At 40.5% G+C, this 18,684-nt stretch overlaps 1 pseudogene; it reads left to right on the top strand.

Moving 5' to 3' along the window:
- The window catches only part of LOC134334891 (uncharacterized), a 759,100-nt pseudogene that overhangs the window by 558,388 nt on the left and 182,028 nt on the right, over positions 1-18,684 (top strand).

Genomic DNA, 18,684 nt, shown 5'->3' with positions numbered 1-18,684 from the left:
TTATTATTAGTTATAATGTAGTTGACTGAACTGCGGTTCGAGTCGTTATTGAATAAATGTGGTGCTGATGTTTCACTTCTGTCCAGTAGGGGGGAGAATAAACCTAAACGCTGTAGATCAACCAGCTCCCCAGCTAACACGGAACGTTCCTATAACGTTAGATTTTGGTTCCCCTATGGTTATTTTTAGGGAACAATCCCATGACGTTATGGGAACGTTCTATTTTTGTTTAAAAAAATCAGCGATGTTCCCGGAATGTTCCGGGAACTATGAAACCTAACGTTCTCTCATGGTTTTATGAAAACTAACAGAGAACGTTATCTAAAAGTTGCCTTAAGGTTTTCTTTCTTATGTGTTTAAAGTAACGTTCCAGTAACATTCCCGGAAGGTTTTCTTATGAGCTTTAAAGTTTTTTGGTAGGAACTTACCAAAAAAGCAGCCTTTTGCTTGAGACGGTCCATGTAGATCAACCTTTACTTACAAGTACCAACTATAAAACTATGAAACCTAACGTTCTCTCATGGTTTTATGAGAACTAACAGAGAACGTTAGTTAAAGCTTGTATAAGGTTTTATTTCTTATGTGTATAAAGTATCGTTCCAGTAACGTTCCCAGAAGGTTTTTAAGTTAACCCAGCTAGCACAGTCATCTGGCCCAGTTCCCACTTTTCTATCGGCACAGTCGGTCGAGTGTCAGAATCGACCAGAATCAATGTAGCCAGATCCGGCCCAGTTGTTACCACAGCCGGGTTTGGCTGGTGCTCGTAGAAAAGCGTGCGCGCCGACGCTGGTTGTCCGGCTGTGGCCCAGCGTCCAGTCTCTGATTCAGCGCTGGCAGAATGAGCGTTACCAAAGCAACAGTGCGACACGAGCCGTTAAAAAAGAGGAATCGTTCGTTCGTGTGAGGTAAATAAACGTTTAATCTTAACAACTTTTTACTTAGTAAAATGTAAGCAGAAAGTCTATTAATGAGTTTTGGATTAAGATAGAGAGCAATTTGGAAATGGAAACTGTTAGGTAATGTTATCTAGTGAGTTTCAGGTTAACTGGTAGTCTGAACTGAAACACTTCAGGTAACATTAGCTAAAAGTTTCTAGCCTTAGACAACAGCTGCTAAATAATTGAAGCTCATTGGATACTGTGGATAACGTTAACTTAAAAGCTACAATAAGCAACAAGAACAACAACAACAATAATAGTAATACAATAATAAGCAACAGACGACCTACCATCTCTGACTACATCCACAAGGTGGACCAACAACGCAGGTGTGTATAATTTAAGAGTGGACAGTGAGTAGACACGATATTTGAAAACTCCAGCAGCGATGCTGTGTCTGATCCACTCATACCAGCACAACACACACTAACACACCACCACCATGTCCGTGTCACTGCAGTGCTGAGAATGATCCACCACCTAAATAATACTTGCTCTGAGCTGGTCATGTAATGAATAACTACTGTTCCTGTCATGAATGTAACCAAAGTGTAAAACATGAGGTTAATATATATATATATAGTACAGGCCAAAAGTTTGGACACACCTTCTCATTCAATGCGTTTTCTGTATTTTCATGACTATTTACATTGTAGATTCTCACTGAAGGCATCAAAACTATGAATGAACACATGTGGAGTTATGTACTTAACAAAAAAAGGTGAAATAACTGAAAACATGTTTTATATTCTAGTTTCTTCAAAATAGCCACCCTTTGCTCTGATTACTGCTTTGCACACTCTTGGCATTCTCTCAATGAGCCTTATAAGGTGTGCCTTATCAGGGTTAATGAGTGGAATTTCTTGCTTTATCAATGGGGTTGGGACCATCAGTTGTGTTGTGCAGAAGACAGGTTACTACACAGCCGACAGCCCTATTGGACAACTGTTAAAATTCATATTATGGCAAGAACCAATCAGCTAACTAAAGAAAAACGAGTGGCCATCATTACTTTAAGAAATGAAGGTCAGTCAGTCCGGAAAATTGCAAAAACTTTAAATGTGTCCCCAAGTGGAGTCACAAAAACCATCAAGCGCTACAGCGAAACTGGCACACACGAGGACCGACCCAGGAAAGGAAGACCAAGAGTCACCTCTGCTTCTCAGGACAAGTTCATCCGAGTCACCAGCCTCAGAAATCGCAAGTTAACAGCAGCTCAGATCACAGACCAGTTGAATGCCACACAGAGTTCTAGCAGCAGACCCATCTCTAGAACAACTGTTAAGAGGAGACTGCGCAAATCAGGCCTTCATGGTCAAGTAGCTGCTAGGAAACCACTGCTAAGGAGAGGCAACAAGCAGAAGAGATTTGTTTGGGCCAAAAAACACAAGGAATGGACATTAGACCAGTGGAAATCTGTGCTTTGGTCTGATGAGTCCAAATTTGAGATCTTTGGTTCCAACCGCCGTGTCTTTGTGAGACGCAGAAAAGGTGAACGCATGGATTCCACATGCCTGGTTCCCACTGTGAAGCATGGAGGAGGAGCTGGTGTGATGGTGTGGGGGTGTTTTGCTGGTGACACTGTTGGGGATTTATTCAAAATTGAAGGCACACTGAACCAGCATGGCTACCACAGCATCCTGCAGCGACATGCCATCCCATCTGGTTTGCGTTTAGTTGGACCATCATTTATTTTTCAACAGGACAATGACCCCAAACACACCTCCAGGCTGTGTAAGGGCTATTTGACCAAGAAGGAGAGTGATGGAGTGCTGCGGCAGATGACTTGGCCTCCACAGTCACCGGACCTGAACCCAATCGAGATGGTTTGGGGTGAGCTGGACCGCAGAGTAAAGGCAAAGGGGCCAACAAGTGCTAAACACCTCTGGGAACTCCTTCAAGACTGTTGGAAAACCATTTCAGGTGACTACCTCTTGAAGCTCATTGAGAGAATGCCAAGAGTGTGCAAAGCAGTAATCAGAGCAAAGGGTGGCTATTTTGAAGAAACTAGAATATAAAACATGTTTTCAGTTATTTCACCTTTTTTTGTTAAGTACATAACTCCACATGTGTTCATTCATAGTTTTGATGCCTTCAGTGAGAATCTACAATGTAAATAGTCATGAAAATACAGAAAACGCATTGAATGAGAAGGTGTGTCCAAACTTTTGGCCTGTACTGTATATATATATATATATATATAGTTTACTTTTATCATTATTATTGTATGCAATTATATGTTATTTTATATATAATATTCATATAGTTGTCATTTTGGTTCACTTTTGTAATTGGTCTTATTTATAATATTCTGATTATTATTATTATACTACTTGCTGCAATTATCTTAATAAAATACTTTCTGCTGCACAATCTGTAGTTAATCTGTAGCATAAATCTACTATTTTATCTATGAGGATGTGAAAGGAATTAATTTACATTTTACATTTTCAGCATTTAGCAGACGCTCTTATACAGAGCGACTTACAGAAGTGCTTCTATAGTGAACATTTCATTTCTCAAGTTTAGGTAAACAACAGTCGAAGAACACAAATCTGCTAAAACCTGTTAGAACCAAAGTGCCTTTTTTTTTTGGAAATGGAAAAGAATGGAACAAAAAGTACAAGTCAGCCTAAGTGTTTAGTAAAAAGGTGGGTTTTTAATCGTTTTTTAAAGACAGCAAGAGACTCAGCTGTTCGGACAGACAAAAGGAAGTTCATTCCACCACTTCGGCGCTAGAACAGAGAACAGCCTTGATGCTTGTCTTCCTTTAGTCCTGGGTGGAGGCTCAAGTCGAGCGAGACTAGAGGCTCGGAGGTTGCGTGGTACAGAGCGGGGTTTGATTAGGCCACGAAGGTAGCTTGTGGCTGGTCCATTTTTGGCTTTGTAGGCAAGCGTCAGTGTTTTAAACTGAATGCGTGCAGCTGCATTTTAAATGAGCTGTAAGGGTTTAATGGTGGACATGGGAGCTCCAGCCGGAAGGGAGTTGTAGTAGTCCAACCGTGAGATTACAAGTGATTGCACCAGAATCTGGGTAGCTTCCCTAGAGAGAAATGGACGAATCTTCCTGATGTTGTACAGGAGGAACCGACACGATCTTGTCATGTTGGCTTTATGAGGAGAGAATGTCAGCTGGTTATCAAGGACAACACCAAGACTTCTTACCTTATCAGATGGTCTGATCTGGGAGTCATCCAGAGAAATTACTAGGTCCTGGGTTGGAGACTGATCTCCAGGAATGAGCAACATCTCTGTCTTGCTGGGATTAAGTTTTAGATGATGAGCCGACATCCATTGTGAGATATCTTGCAGACATACTCAGATGCGAGCTGAGACTTGCGTGTCTGAAGGAGGAAATGACAGAACGAGCTGAGTGTCATCTGCATAGGAGTGGTAGGAGAAGCCATGGGAGGCTATGACCTTGCCCAGAGAGCGGGTGTAGATAGAGAAAAGAAGTGGGCCAAGTACAGAGCCCTGAGGTACACCGGTTGAGAGAGTGCATGGGGGAGATATGGATCCCCTCCATGACACTTGGTAGGAGCGCCCTTCCAGGTAGGAGGCCATCCATTGCCATGCTGAACCTGTTACTCCAAGGTTGGAGAGAGTGGTCAGGAGAATGCTGTGATTCACTGTGTCGAAGGCTGCAGAGAGGTCAAGAAGAATAAGGACAGATGACAGTTTGGCTGCTTTGGCTGCATGAAGCTTCTCAGTAACCACTACAAGAGCTGTTTCCGTAGAATGTGCTGCCTTGAAGCCAGACTGGTACGGATCATGGAGGTCATTCTGAGTGAGAAAGGCAGATAGTTGGTTATAGACTCAAGAATTTTGGATAGAAAAGAGAGGAGTGAGACAGGTCTGTAGTTGTTAATGTCTGTAGTGTCTAGTGTAGGTTTCTTAAGAAGGGGAATGACCTGAGCCTTCTTAAAAGCAGTAGGGACAACACCTGATGTCAGGGAGTTGTTGATGATGGGTGTGATGAAGGGGATTAGGTCCTGTGAGATGTCTTTGAGGATGATGGATGGTATAGGGTCAAGTGTGCATGTAGTGGGATTGCTGGATGAGAGGAGCTGTGTAACCTCATCCATGGTGAGTGGGGTGAAGCTGGTGAGTGTGTTGGTGGGTTGAGGGTCAGTTGAAAGTGGGTCAGTCGGAGAGAAGGATTGATTGATTTTGTTGATCTTGTCCTGAAAGAATGTTGAAAAGTCAGTAGCAGTGAGAGAGGCAGATGGGGGAGGAGGAGGAGGGTTCAGAAGAGAGGAAAAGATAGCATGAAGCTTACGTGGGTCAGCAGCAGATTGTTCAAGCTTGGTTTTGTAAAAAGATGTTTTTGCAGCAGTCACGTCAGATGAGAACCTGGACAGCAGATCGTGGTAGGAGTGGAGATCAACACTGAGCTTAGATTTCCTCCACTTTCTCTCAGCTGCCCTTAAGTGGGGTGACAGTGAGGTCCAGAACAGAAGCTGGACAGCTGAAGACCAGGTCCAGAAGATTGCCTTCTTTGTGTGTCGGAGGGCTGTGGTTAAAGAGGAGGTCGAAAGATGAAAGAAGAGGAAGAAGAGAGGAGGACTGAAGTGTAGGGAGATTAAAGTCACCAAGAAGAGTCAGAGGAGTTCCATCTGAAGGGAAGAAACTCAGAAGAACATCCAGCTCTTCTATGAAGTCTCCCAATGAGCCAGGTGGTCTGTAGATGACAATGATATGGAGTAATCGGAAAAGTAACAGTAATAGCATGAAATTCAAAAGATGAAATGTTAAGGTGAGAAACATTCACAGTAGTGAATTGCCATTTCCTGGTCAGGAGCAAACCTGTACCACCACCCCTACCAGATCCTCTCGGTGTATGAGAGAAGGTGTAGGCAGAGGATAAGGCTGCTGGTGTTGCTGAGTTCTCGGTGGTGATCCATGTCTCAGTCAGTGCCAGGAAGTCAAGGCTGTGAGAAAGTGCAAAAGCTGAGATAAAGTCAGCTTTCTGGACGGCTGATTGACAGTTCCAGACCCCACATACCACCACTGTTTGAGACTGTTGCAACAGTTGGGGGTAGATGAGGTTGCTGGCGTTGCTGTTCCTATAATGTGCCCTCTGATGTCTGCAGGGTCTGTGAGATATAAGCACAGGAATGTTTGAGTAGCACATGCTGAGAAAAAAGTTTGATAGATGTCAGAGACTGATAGGACTTACCCAAGTTAGTTTAGATTAGTAAAAAAAACCTAGTGATAGAGAAGACCAGCCGCTACAGACAGATTAAATTTTATACTAAGCTTAGCCCTGCCCCTCAATTCACACCTAGGCCTCTAACAAAAGGCACCTGAAGCCACTTTAACCAATCAGCAAAACACAGATTAATGCATCAACAGACTATCTTTTAACAATAGTTAAATGCTACTTCAATTCTAGCAATGTTAATAATCAAAGTTACAAAGATAGAGTCTAACAAGTTACAGCAAAAATATACACTTTAACCAGAAGCTTACCTTACCCAGGAATACAAATGAACACTATAAAAGTTACAAGCACTGAATTTGAATACATAAATCAATAAATAGTATTGCAGTGTTTTGGGGGCTATTCCGGCCCAGTTATGGGAGAGTCGGCGGAGATCTGGCATCCGGATTTGGGCCAGTGTATTTGGCCCGATTCTGGGCAGTCATTCAAAAAGTCAGAGCCGACACGGGCTGCCGACACTGAACCAGATGCGGAAGGCTCGGCTGGCAGGAGCTGCGCCGGACTTCGGCCACAATTACATGGCTAGCTGGGTACTAGGTTATTGCAAGGTGTTATTGCAAGGTTGTCTAAAGTTTTCAATAATTTAAAGGTTAGTACAAGGTTCCCTTAAAGGTTTCAATAATTTTAAGGTTACGGAAACGTTAGGGGAACGTTCCCAGAACTATAATGCACAACCAAGCGGGAACGTTCTATTTCCGTAAAGAAAACTTTCCTGGGGAACCAAAGGGCAACCAAAATGATCCGTTTCCAGAACGTTCTGGGAACCAAAAATTGTTAGCTGGGATGTTAGTAGGAGCTTTGGATATTTGAGTGAAAGGGATGCTGAGAGCATGGGTCTTCGGATTTTGGAGTTTTGCAAGACAGTACTAATGCCAGTGACTCCACCTTGGCTGTTTCCTGAGCCTTATGTAGACTTAACACTACATAAAAAAATATCTGTAAAGGAAGATAGGCCAGCAGACTCTATAGTGGTAGACCAGTATTTAGCTCGGTCCTGCTGAGGTGTTTTACAGGTATACACAGATGGATCTAAGCACCCAAATGGTGGAACTACAGCAGCAGCAGTTTTCATTCCTGAATTTCAGGTCAATATAGGGAGGCGGTTATCAAATAATATTTCAGTGTTTGCCACTGAACTTGTGGCAATTCTGTTGGCATTGCAATGGGCTGAGGAGGTGTGCCCTATGCATTTAGTAATCTGTTCAGACTCGTTAGCTGTTTTCACTAGTCTCCGAACTGGGCAGTCGTCTTGCAGGCTGGATTTAATATTAGAAATATACCAGACATTGTTTAAACTTCAAATGCAATGCATAAGTGTGAAATTCCTATGGGTTCCAGCCAATGTTCTCTCTAATTTTTCATGTGTCTGAGCAAACACACAAACTCCCTGAGCGGTCCCTTGGACCATTGTGAGCAACATCAGATGTGTGCACTGTTGTCACGCCAGCATCGCATCTATCCAAGTTACATGGTTTATTAAAAGAATCAAATTTCAGCATTTACATTTCTGTTAGAATACTTTTCATGAAGTGCTTTAGCCCACTTACAATAAAAAATTACAAAAATCTTGTTCATGACCTGTGTAGTATGTTAAGGCTATTGGAAGTAAATAAATATTTAATGTTAAATATGACAAAACATGAACTGCCGACCAAACCAAGCCAACTATAAACTCCAATTTTGAAAACACACTGAATATTTTTATTATAAGGCACTGACTTCCAGTGTGTGAAGCTCCTGCTGTGCACTGGGATAGAGTCCTGTAACTCTTTGTCTGCAAAATACAGTATGAGAGTCATTCTATAATTTGGGGTACATTCCATGTCCAATGATGATAATTATATTTATTCTAACTATTTTCTTTAAAAATGTCATATTTTACCTATTAATGGAAAACATGTTGTAATATCACAAAAAACATGATGTGCATCCTAATGCTTCATTTAGCTTGAAATTTGTCATGATGTTCCTAAATGAACAGTTTTTGCTGTGTCCGTTTTTTAAGTTGAGGGTGCCTTGGTTTCAAAATAATGAATAAAATCATTAAGGGCAGCAACATCTATTTTTTTTATTTATTTCAAAAGTTGAAATACTAAAGAAAAATTATATTTTTTAAATTGAGTTTCTTTTTTTAAATAATTTAAATATCTTTATTTATTAATGTCCACAAAAGTTCTGTCAACTATGTTACTAACAGAACATTACATGATATAATTTTTCTCTGTGGAGGGTATATTGAACAAACTGTGGTGAATGTCCTCTTATTTAAAAAAAGTTATGAAGAGAAGTTATGGCTCAAAATAGGGAAATTGTCAACTATGTTACCTGTCATCTAAGTTACCTAGTAGTCTACATCTACTGTCCCTTTAAAATTAAAATAAAAAAAAATAATGTTTAAGCTTTGTAACTAGTGAATATGTTACACTAAAGGAATATATTAACTTGAACCACTGATTGTTCTATTGAGAGAGAACATTGTTTTTGTACTTCTTCCCCAAATTATATAATGACCCATGTAATGACACAATTATTTGCATTTCTACTATTCATAAACTAGTAACAGTATTTAATGATCAGTATCCATAAATGAAAATTGTAAATAAATGACATTAACACATGTTGTTAGGTGAAACAGTTGAATATGGTGTGATCATTTGTTACACACAGGAGGGAGACTGCATATTACATCAAGGCTCCAAAACAAACAACCTACGGCTAACAACATGTGTTAATGTATGGAACGTGTGATGGTTTATGTTTCAGTACGGAACTCTTACGCACACACAGATGTATGCGGGTTGTCATAGTAATGTTTATACACACGTTAATGTTCGCTACTGTTGTAGATGTAATAAATATAAAATAAGCAAGTACAATGCTTTAATCATCCATTCTGTTTATTGACACGATAGTCAAGAAAGTAAACAGAGTGAAACAATATTTAACTGTTTCAACCTTTTTAAGTTGTGGCCACGATCTCATTCCATTCCCACTCTAAGTCGTGGCCACGCGTTATTAAGGCGTGGGAACGCGTTATTTTATTTTTGTGCGCGGATGGTATTTTCTTGTGCGCGGAGACCGTGTCAGCAGTGAGCAATTGCGCATGCGCGCAGCTTAGAGGGAACATTGGTTCCAGCACATGTGGGAGTAGATGGAAATGAAACAGCTGATAGGATACCCAGCTAGCCTTGTAATTGTGGCCCATTTCCGGCGCAGCTCCTGCCAGCCGAGCCTGCCGCATCTGGTTCAGTGCCGGCAGCCCGTGTCGGCTCTGACTCTTTTTGAATGACTGCCCAGAATCGGGCCAAATACACTGGCCCAAATCCGGATGCCAGATCTCCGCCGACTCTCCCATAACTGGACCGGAATAGCCCCCAAAACACTGCGATACTATTTATTTACCGTTTTCTTCTCCTTTCACATCCGCATACATAAAATAGTAGATTTATGCTACAGATTAACTACAGATTGTGCAGCAGAAAGTATTTTATTAAGATAATTGCAGCAAGTAATTAATAATAATCAGAATATTATAAATAAGACCAATTACAAAAGTGAACCAAAATGTATAACTATATTATATATAGAAAATAACATATAATTGCATATAAGAATAATAATTATAAAAGTGAACCATAATATAAAGAAGTACAGTTTGTTTGTTTATTAGGATTTTAACATCATGTTTTACACTTTGGTTACATTCATGACAGGAACGGTAGTTACTCGATACACAAGATTCATCAGGTCACAAAGTTATATTGAACACAGTCATGGACAATTTAGTGTCTCCAATTCACCTCACTTGCATGTCTTTGGACTGTGGGAGGGAACCGGAGCACCCAGAGGAAACCCACGTGGACATGGGGAGAACATGCAAACTCCACACAGAAAGGACCCAGACCACCCCACCTGGGGATCAAACCCAGAACCTTCTTGCTGGATCTTGTGACCTTGGCTGATGATCTATGCCGGCTGTTAGATGCTGCAGAGTAGTGTTCATAGTTTTTACTCATGTATGAGAGGTGAATAAGCAAATGTGGCTCAGTGATGGTAGTGGACACTTGAATATCTACAAAAAATACAAGGGACAACCTTTGGGTTATAAAATTATATACGATCAGCCATAACATTAAAACCACCTCTTTGTATGTATACTCTTTTTCTATCAGCTCCACTAACCATATAGTTTACTAACCATTTACTGACTTTCTCTATGGGATTAATAAAGTCTATCAATAGAAGCACTTTGTAGCTCTACAGTTCCACTGTCGTCCATCAGTTACTCTGTACTTTGTTAGCCCTCTTTTACCTTATTCTTCAATGGTCAGGACTCCCAGGACCACCACACAGTAGGTATTATTTAGGTGGTGGATCATTCTCAGCACTGCAGTGACACTGACGTGGTGGTGGTGTGTTACTGTGTGTTGTGCTGGTATGAGTGGATCAGACACAGCAGCGCTGCTGGAGCTTTCAAATACCATGTCCACTTACTGTCCACTCTTAAATTATACACACCTGCTTTGTTGGTCCACCTTGTGGATGTACAGTCAGAGATGGTAGGTCGTCTGTTGCTTATTATTGTATTACTATTATTGTTGTTGTTGTTGTTGCTTATTGTAGCTTTTAAGTTAACGTTATCCACAGTATTCAGTGAGCTTAAATTATTTAGCAGCTGTTGTCTAATGCTAGAAACTGTTAGCCTTTAGCTAACGTTACCTGAAGTGTTTCAGACTACCAGTTAACCTGAAACTCACTAGATAACATTACCTAACAGTTTCCATTTCCAAATTGCTCTATCTTAATCCAAAACTCATTAATAGACTTTCTGCTTACTTTTTCCTAAGTAAAAAGTTGTTAAGATTAAACGTTTATTTACCTCACACAAACGAACGATTCCTCTTTTTTAACGGCTCGCTATGGTGACGCTGTTCCGCCGGCGCTGAATCAGAGACTGGACGCTGGACCACAGCCGGACAACCAGCGTTGGCGCGCACGCGTTTCTACGAGCACCAGCCAAACCCAGCTGTGGTAACAACTGGGCCGGATCTGGCTACATTGATTCTGGCCGATTCTGACACTCGGCCGACTGTGCCGATAGAAAAGTGGGAACTGGGCCAGATGATTGTGCTAGCTGGGTAGCAAAACAATGTTTAAAAAGATCCAGATGTGAAATGGCAATTCCTCTCAGTAAGGCAGAGGTGAAAGTACTCATTAAGAGGCATGTACAAAACCTATGGCAGAGTGAGTGGGAACAAGGAAAAAAGGGCAGACATCTGTATAATATCCAACCTAAGATAAGTTCAGGTACAATAGAGGGATACGGGAGGAGACAAGAAGTGGTTCTGACTAGGTTACGAATAGGTCACACATTACTGAATGCATCACTACATCTCATTCAGAAAAATGACACAGGGCTTTGTAGATATTGCATGAATAGGGAGACTCCAGAACATGTACTTCTTCATTGTGAGGAACACGCTATACAAAGACAACACCTATTAGACTTATTTAAGATAAAAGGTATTAAGGATTTTTCTTTAAAGGAATTACTGACTCAAGGGACAGGGATGAGTCTGATACATAAGCAAATTATTCTGTTTCTAAAGAACATAGGGATGTACCAATTCATATAGGGTATCATACAGAACATTATCCTGAAGTCTCGCTTCACACCCCAGTACAGTAGGTGGCGGGAATGCACCTAAACTTGGTATGCCAACCGCCATAAATCCGAAAGAAGAAGAAGAACCAGCTCAGTTCAAACAACAAGAAGAAGCAGCAACACGTTTGTACTGAAGTGAATCTGTAAGTAAAATAGTTGTTAATGTATTTATTACTATTCAGTTAACTACATTATAATTAATAATAATGATAGTAAATGACTTTGAGGATTTAAGTAGCTCGAACTTATTTTTTTTTCATTTAAACACACAAACCGCTACTCCGCTAACTGTTAGCATCACATGATTCAGTACTAATGAACCGATTAATCTGAACCGATTCAGCTAAATGATTCGACTGATTCAGAGTTTATTGATTATGTTAAGTTTTTAAGTTTTAGATAAAGGTAAAGATAAACGTTATTTTAGCTTTGTTTGTGTTTTTACAGTTGTATAGATAAAACATCTATTTTTCTTTCACAGCTTAGAGGTTTTATAGCTCGTTTTTATAGAAACACGTCAAGTTTATTTTAGCTTTGTTTACAGATGTTTATCTTTTTATTTTTAGCAGTTTTTTACATGTCTGTGTAAGTTTTCAGTCATTCAGGTCCTGAGGTGGAAAGTACCTATTTACATTTACTCGCATTACTGTAATTGAGTAGATAAGATAAGATAAGAAAGATAAGATAAGAAAGATAAGATAAGAACGATAAGATAAGAAAGATAAGATGAGATAAGACAAGATAAGAAAGGTAAGATAAGAGAGATAAGATGAGATATGATGAGATAAGATAAGAAAGATAAGACAGATAAGATAAGATGAGATAGCCTTTTATTATCCAACAGGGGGTGTTTACACGTATGTACACATATATTAAAAAGTAAGAATATGTAAAAAGTTACAAAAATATAAACAGTAAATACTACAGTAAATAAAGTTAAAAAACAGTAAAAAGCACGCATATAAGATGGTTATTTTACACAGATGTTTGTTCGTGTTGTGGAACTTTAGTGATGTTTCACCGCTCGAGTCGAGCGCTAAGCTAATCGGCTATTTGCGCCGAGAGTCGCGGTGAAAGTGAAGCGCAAAACTCCTCTCACGTTAATAAACTAAAGAAAACAACAACTGAGACAAACACGTCACGTCTTCTTATCACTGATAGTTAGATTGATGCTTTTTACATAAAAACAAACATCTGTAACAGCAGCACAAATGCTCACACATAATCCACACACTCCGCCATTTTATTAACGCTCTTAACTCTCTGCTTGGTTCTCAAAAACTGGTGGAAACGCGCGTCGGTTCTCTACAGAACACCAAGGTTCTGAGAAACCCGAACAGAACCGGTTCAGGAACCATGGTTTTTTTTGGTGGAAAAGGGGTATCTGAGTACATTTTAAATGAGTTTCTTTTTACTTGAATAGATTTTTAGACTAGTAATTTTACTCGTACTTAATTAAAAATTCATTAAAGTAATAGTACTTTTACTTGAGTACAATATTTTAGTACTCTTTCCACCTCTAGTCTTGAGTCTCCATCAAAACACCATTAGAAGAGAAACTGGTTCGTTCCAGCACAAAGTGAGCAGTGTTGTGTGTGATGTACAATGCAGTGAGGAGTGATCACACCTTTACATAGGAGAGACTAAATCACTCCACAGTTCATGCTACAATATAGCAGATTCATCTCATCAGCACAATACTCAGCTCTACATCTGTACCTGGAGGAGAAGGCTCACTCCTTTTAGCATACAGATGTTCACATTTTGGACATAGAAGGCAGATTTAAAAGAGGACTAAAGGAGGCCATCTGTGTCTGGAATGATCATCTTTAAACAAAGGTGGTGACTTACAACAACAATTATTAGCACCTATGAAGCAGTTTAACCCCCATTCACACCTCAACCCATGTGACAATAACAACATGATGGCAGGTGGGACGACGTCTCTCATATGAGACACACATCTGCTCTTGTGAACTTTATGACACATGTATGATGATTCTCTCTTACTGTTTTGTACAAACATTAATTTAGATTTGATTTAAGATTGTTTTCTATAGAAAAGCATTAAGTTCTTTTATCTTTGTTTACAAGTAATTTTACAGTTTCTTTATTTTGATTTTGCTTTTGTAATGACCAACCAGATCGTCACATTTTCAGATCCATTAATAAACAGACAACAATTATATGTAAATACTTTGTGATCTGTTGAAATGTGTAAATATGTGCTGCTCTGTCTGTCTATCCATCCATCTATCCATCCATTCATCCATGTGTGTGTGTCTTTATGTTAGATCTTTAATAATGCAGTCAGCAGAAGTGGGACACATCGCCCCCATGGATATAAAAGATGAAGGATCTGAAGATGAAGATTTCTGCTGTAAGTACATATGGAACAATTTAGCACTTTTCCACCAGACAGTTACCCCTTTTCCACCAAAAAAAAACCATGGTTCTAGAACCGGTTCTGTTCGGGTTTCTCAGAACCTTGGTGTTCTGTAGAGAACTGACGCGCGTTTCCACCAGTTTTTGAGAACCATGCAGCGTCATCATCGGTGGGCGTTACTTACTAAGAGTTAAGAGTTAAGAGTACTAATATCATGGCGGAGTGTGTGGATAATGTGCGAGCATTTGTGCTGCTGTTATTGATGTTAGTTTTTATGTAAAAAGCATCGATCTAACGATTGGTGATGGGAAGACGTGACGTGTTTGTCTCAGTTGTTGTTTTCTTTATTTCATTGACGTGAGAAGCGTTTTACGCTTTGCTTTTACCGCGACTCTCGGCGCAGATAGCCGGTTTACTCGACTTGAGCGATACAACATCATTGAAGTTCCACAACACGAACATCCATCTGTGTGAAATAACCATCAAATCCAGTCTAAAATGCAACATGTATCTGTGTTTAACTGGATTTACATGTGTGGTGTTTATGCAGCTCGAGGATTTGAAAAAGCTTCACGCTTTATTATTCATGTTAAGCATGTTTTGTTCTGTCCAGGTCACTTTTATCATGTTATATCACACAGTTAACATTTTTAAATGCACTTTGAAAATGTCAGCTGTAAACTGGTTAAACAATTAATCAGGTGAAGTTTCAAAGATAAAAATGCAGCATTAAGCTCCATACGAGACCCCAGCGGACGCCATTGTTGCTAACGCGCTATGCTGTACAATATGACACGCCCACTGACGGACATCACGGTTCGGGCTGAAAAACCAAGTATTCTGTGGTACCAGATTGGAACCTCTTTTTTCTGGTGGAAACACATCGTTCTGTCCTGTGGAGAAGTGCTGCTTCACTCCAGTCTGGACTCAAGTTTTTAATGGAACTAAGATTTATTATATCATTAAAACAACAACAACAACACGCCTCCCTACACTAGTCCCAGTTGTTGAGCTTTCTTCACATGTTGATGTAATTTCAGGTGAAGTATCATTAATCCCTCTGGAACTCATCACCTCTGATAGACACCTCTCCTCAGTGTACCAATCACTTGGAGGTGTCCTGCCTCAGAAGAAGGAGGAACCTGAAGATGAAGATGATCTCAGTAAGAACGTCTTTTATTTCATTTGGATTCATCTGTCAGAATAGTTTCTACCAGCAGCAACAATAACCATAATAACCATCATACACTGACTGAATATGTGATGTTTGTAATTGTGTTACAAGAGCAGCTTGTGTTTTTCTTCTTCAGGATTGAACAAGGATTTCTGCTGCTCCTCGAGTCCACGTTCCTATACAACCCAAAATCATCTCCACAAACACATCAAGACCCCCCACAGTGTCAAATATGAGACCCTGGTGAAGATTGAGACTGAACATGAGGATCTGACGCCCACCAGAAGCTCCAGTGATCAGCAGACGTCCTCTGGTGCTGTCAGCATTAACAGCTCTCTCACCAGAGAACAGAACAGAAGGAACGTCTGCTCACAGTGTGGGAAGAGCTTTCGTTCTCCAAGTACTCTTAAAATGCACCAGCGCATTCACACTGGAGAGAAACCGTATCAGTGTTTACAGTGTGGGAAGAGTTTTAATCGAAAGAGTAATCTTAAAAAACACCAGCGCATTCACACTGGAGAGAAACCATATCAGTGCTCACAGTGTGGGAAGAGTTTTAGTTCTTCGAGTGCTCTTAAAATGCACCAGCGCATTCACACTGGAGAGAAACCGTATCAGTGCTCACAGTGTGGGAAGAGTTTCAATCAACAGAGTCATCTCGAAATACACCAGCGCATTCACACTGGAGAGAAACCGTATCAGTGCTCACAGTGTGGAAAAAGTTTTAATCGTCAGAGTGTTCTCAAAATACACCAGCGCATTCACACTGGAGAGAAACCATGTCATTGCTCACAGTGTGGGAAGAGTTTTAGTGATCAAAGTTATCTCAAAAAACACCAGCGCATTCACACTGGAGAGAAACCATATCAGTGCTCACAGTGTGGGAAGAGTTTTAGTGATCAAAGTTATCTCAAAATACACCAGTGCATTCACACTGGAGAGAAACCATATCAGTGCTCACAGTGTGGGAAGAGTTTTAGTGATCAAAGTTATCTCAAAATACACCAGCGCATTCACACTGGAGAGAAACCGTATCAGTGCTAATTGTGTGGAAAGAGTTTTAATTAACAGCAGCAGAATGACTCATGAAGGGAACACACGTGTTTTGGCTCAAAAAATAAGAAGACTGACACAGAGGATACCAAGTTATAAAGTGTTTGAGGTGTTATTGTGCCTGTAACACTGTGGGTGTGTTCGAAAACCTATAGGGAGCTGCCTTGCTGTCTAACTGCCTACACAGGCAGCTGCCTCAGTAGAGAGGATTCTAATAAGTCGATGACTAATAAGTCCGGTTATTCGAACACACTACTTAGACAGCGCTTCCATCGGGTTTCACGTTTAGCATTTAGCATCTTGCCATTAAAACCAATGGATTGAGGTAGCACAGCGTGCTAACATGTCAATAGATCATCTCCCCTCGGTACGATTCGTTTGTCCACACCGTCAGACATGCTTATTTTTCTGTGAGAGACGAGATGGTGCAATGAATTCTGGGATTGCCTACATCACTAAGAACGCTTCTGATGCTCACTCATTTTTAAGAAAACAGCTCATCTACGCATGCACATGTTGAAGAAGCTAATGCTAAGGCTCAATCACATGAAGCAGCAAGTTTAGCCAGAGTGCTCAACAAGAGAACAAACTAATCAATCAGGAAGGGAGATCCTGGAGAGAGAACTTACGGATATATAGGGTGTGTTCGAAAACCTAGTGAGCTGTCTTACTGTCTACATAGGAAGCTGCTGAGGTGTATTTTATATACAAGATATTTATTCATATGTGTATTTTATTCATATGTGTGTTATGTGTTGTGGCCCCATTGTTAGAGAACACAAATCTGTAGAAGGCGCCATTCATCATGGTGTTGGGGTCGCTGGGCTTGGCTGGGTCTATGTAGGTTTATGTAAAGGGGAGACTTTACTATATGAGAGACCCATATAGGTATGTCCCCACATCTGGAATGCATCTATGTGAGGCTCTATTTGGGGAAAGCTTTTCAAGAACTGTAAGGATCTCCTGGTGAAGTTGGAAGTTGGGAGCTAAGGCCTCTATGGACCACGTGTCCAGCTTCCTTTTTTTGTGTTTGAATGCTATTGAAAACAGATGTTCTCCTGTATGTAAAGCTTGAGTATATAAAGAGAGGACTTTGGTTGAGAGCCAGAGCGAGCAGATATTGATATTGCTACTCTCCCGAGCTACTCTTGTGTTTGGACTGATACTGTTTTGGTTTGAAATAAATAATTTGCTTGTAAAACCAGAATAGTGTCAGCGGAGTCATTTCTTCATTCTTCGTCTATACCTCATCGCTAAGGAAGACACTTCACTGCCTCAGTAGAGAGGATTCTAATAAGTCAGTGACTTATAAGTCAGGTTATTTGAATGCGCTATTTAGACAGCGATTCCATCGGGTTTAGCATTTAGCATCTTGCCATTAAAAACAATGAACTGAGGTAGCACAGCACTAACGCTAATGTCAATATAACATCTCCCTTCATGTACCGATAACGGTTACATTTCCTGACAAGCTCGAACTTGCAAATAAAAACACTCGGTACAAGTTTATACAAGTTAAAAATAATATATTCATATTATCAGTAATATTTTATTTACGTTTAAAAATAACTTCATTCGTTTCTCCGCCCTGTCAGCCATGTTTATTTTTCTGTGAGAGCCGACCCGCAATGAATGCTGGGATTGCCTTGATCACTAAGGCAGCGTCGGATGCTCACTCATTCTTGAGCCAAAATAACATTGAAATATTAAGATGCCTCAAAAGTGAGGATTTTAAGGTATCTAGGATTTCGAACAGCCTTATTCTCGGAAGCGCGCACAGGATGATGTAAAATGCTGCCTATGTAGAGAGAGCTAGCTTTTCGAACACACCCATAATGTCCCAGAGAAAGCGGAAGTGCCGATTATGGTGGAATTTATAGAGAAGTTACTTCGGGAAACGCTCGAGCTCCCCGTGACCACTCAGCTGGATATTGAGAGAGCACACCACGCATCCGCCCTGAGACCCCTCGAGAGTAACGAGGACAAGCCACGGTCGATAATAATTCAATTTCTCAGGTACAAAACTAAAGAAGAGCTTCTTCGCAAGGCATGGGGACAGAAAAGGGTGAATTTGAACGGGAGGCCAATATATTTCGATCAGGTCTACCCTCCAGCAGTACTACAGAAATGTAAAGAATACTCTGAGAGGAAACGAGTACTGCAGCAGTGAAAAATCCGCTACCAAACACTGTTCCCTGCTAAACTACGTGTGTTCTACGAGGACGAGATGCAGCTGTACCACAC

This window comes from Trichomycterus rosablanca, chromosome 2 (genome assembly GCF_030014385.1).
Source record: "Trichomycterus rosablanca isolate fTriRos1 chromosome 2, fTriRos1.hap1, whole genome shotgun sequence".
Taxonomy (NCBI): domain Eukaryota; kingdom Metazoa; phylum Chordata; class Actinopteri; order Siluriformes; family Trichomycteridae; genus Trichomycterus; species Trichomycterus rosablanca.
The sequence above is the reverse complement of the archived record's forward strand: the minus strand, read 5'-3'. Positions and strand labels throughout refer to the sequence as shown.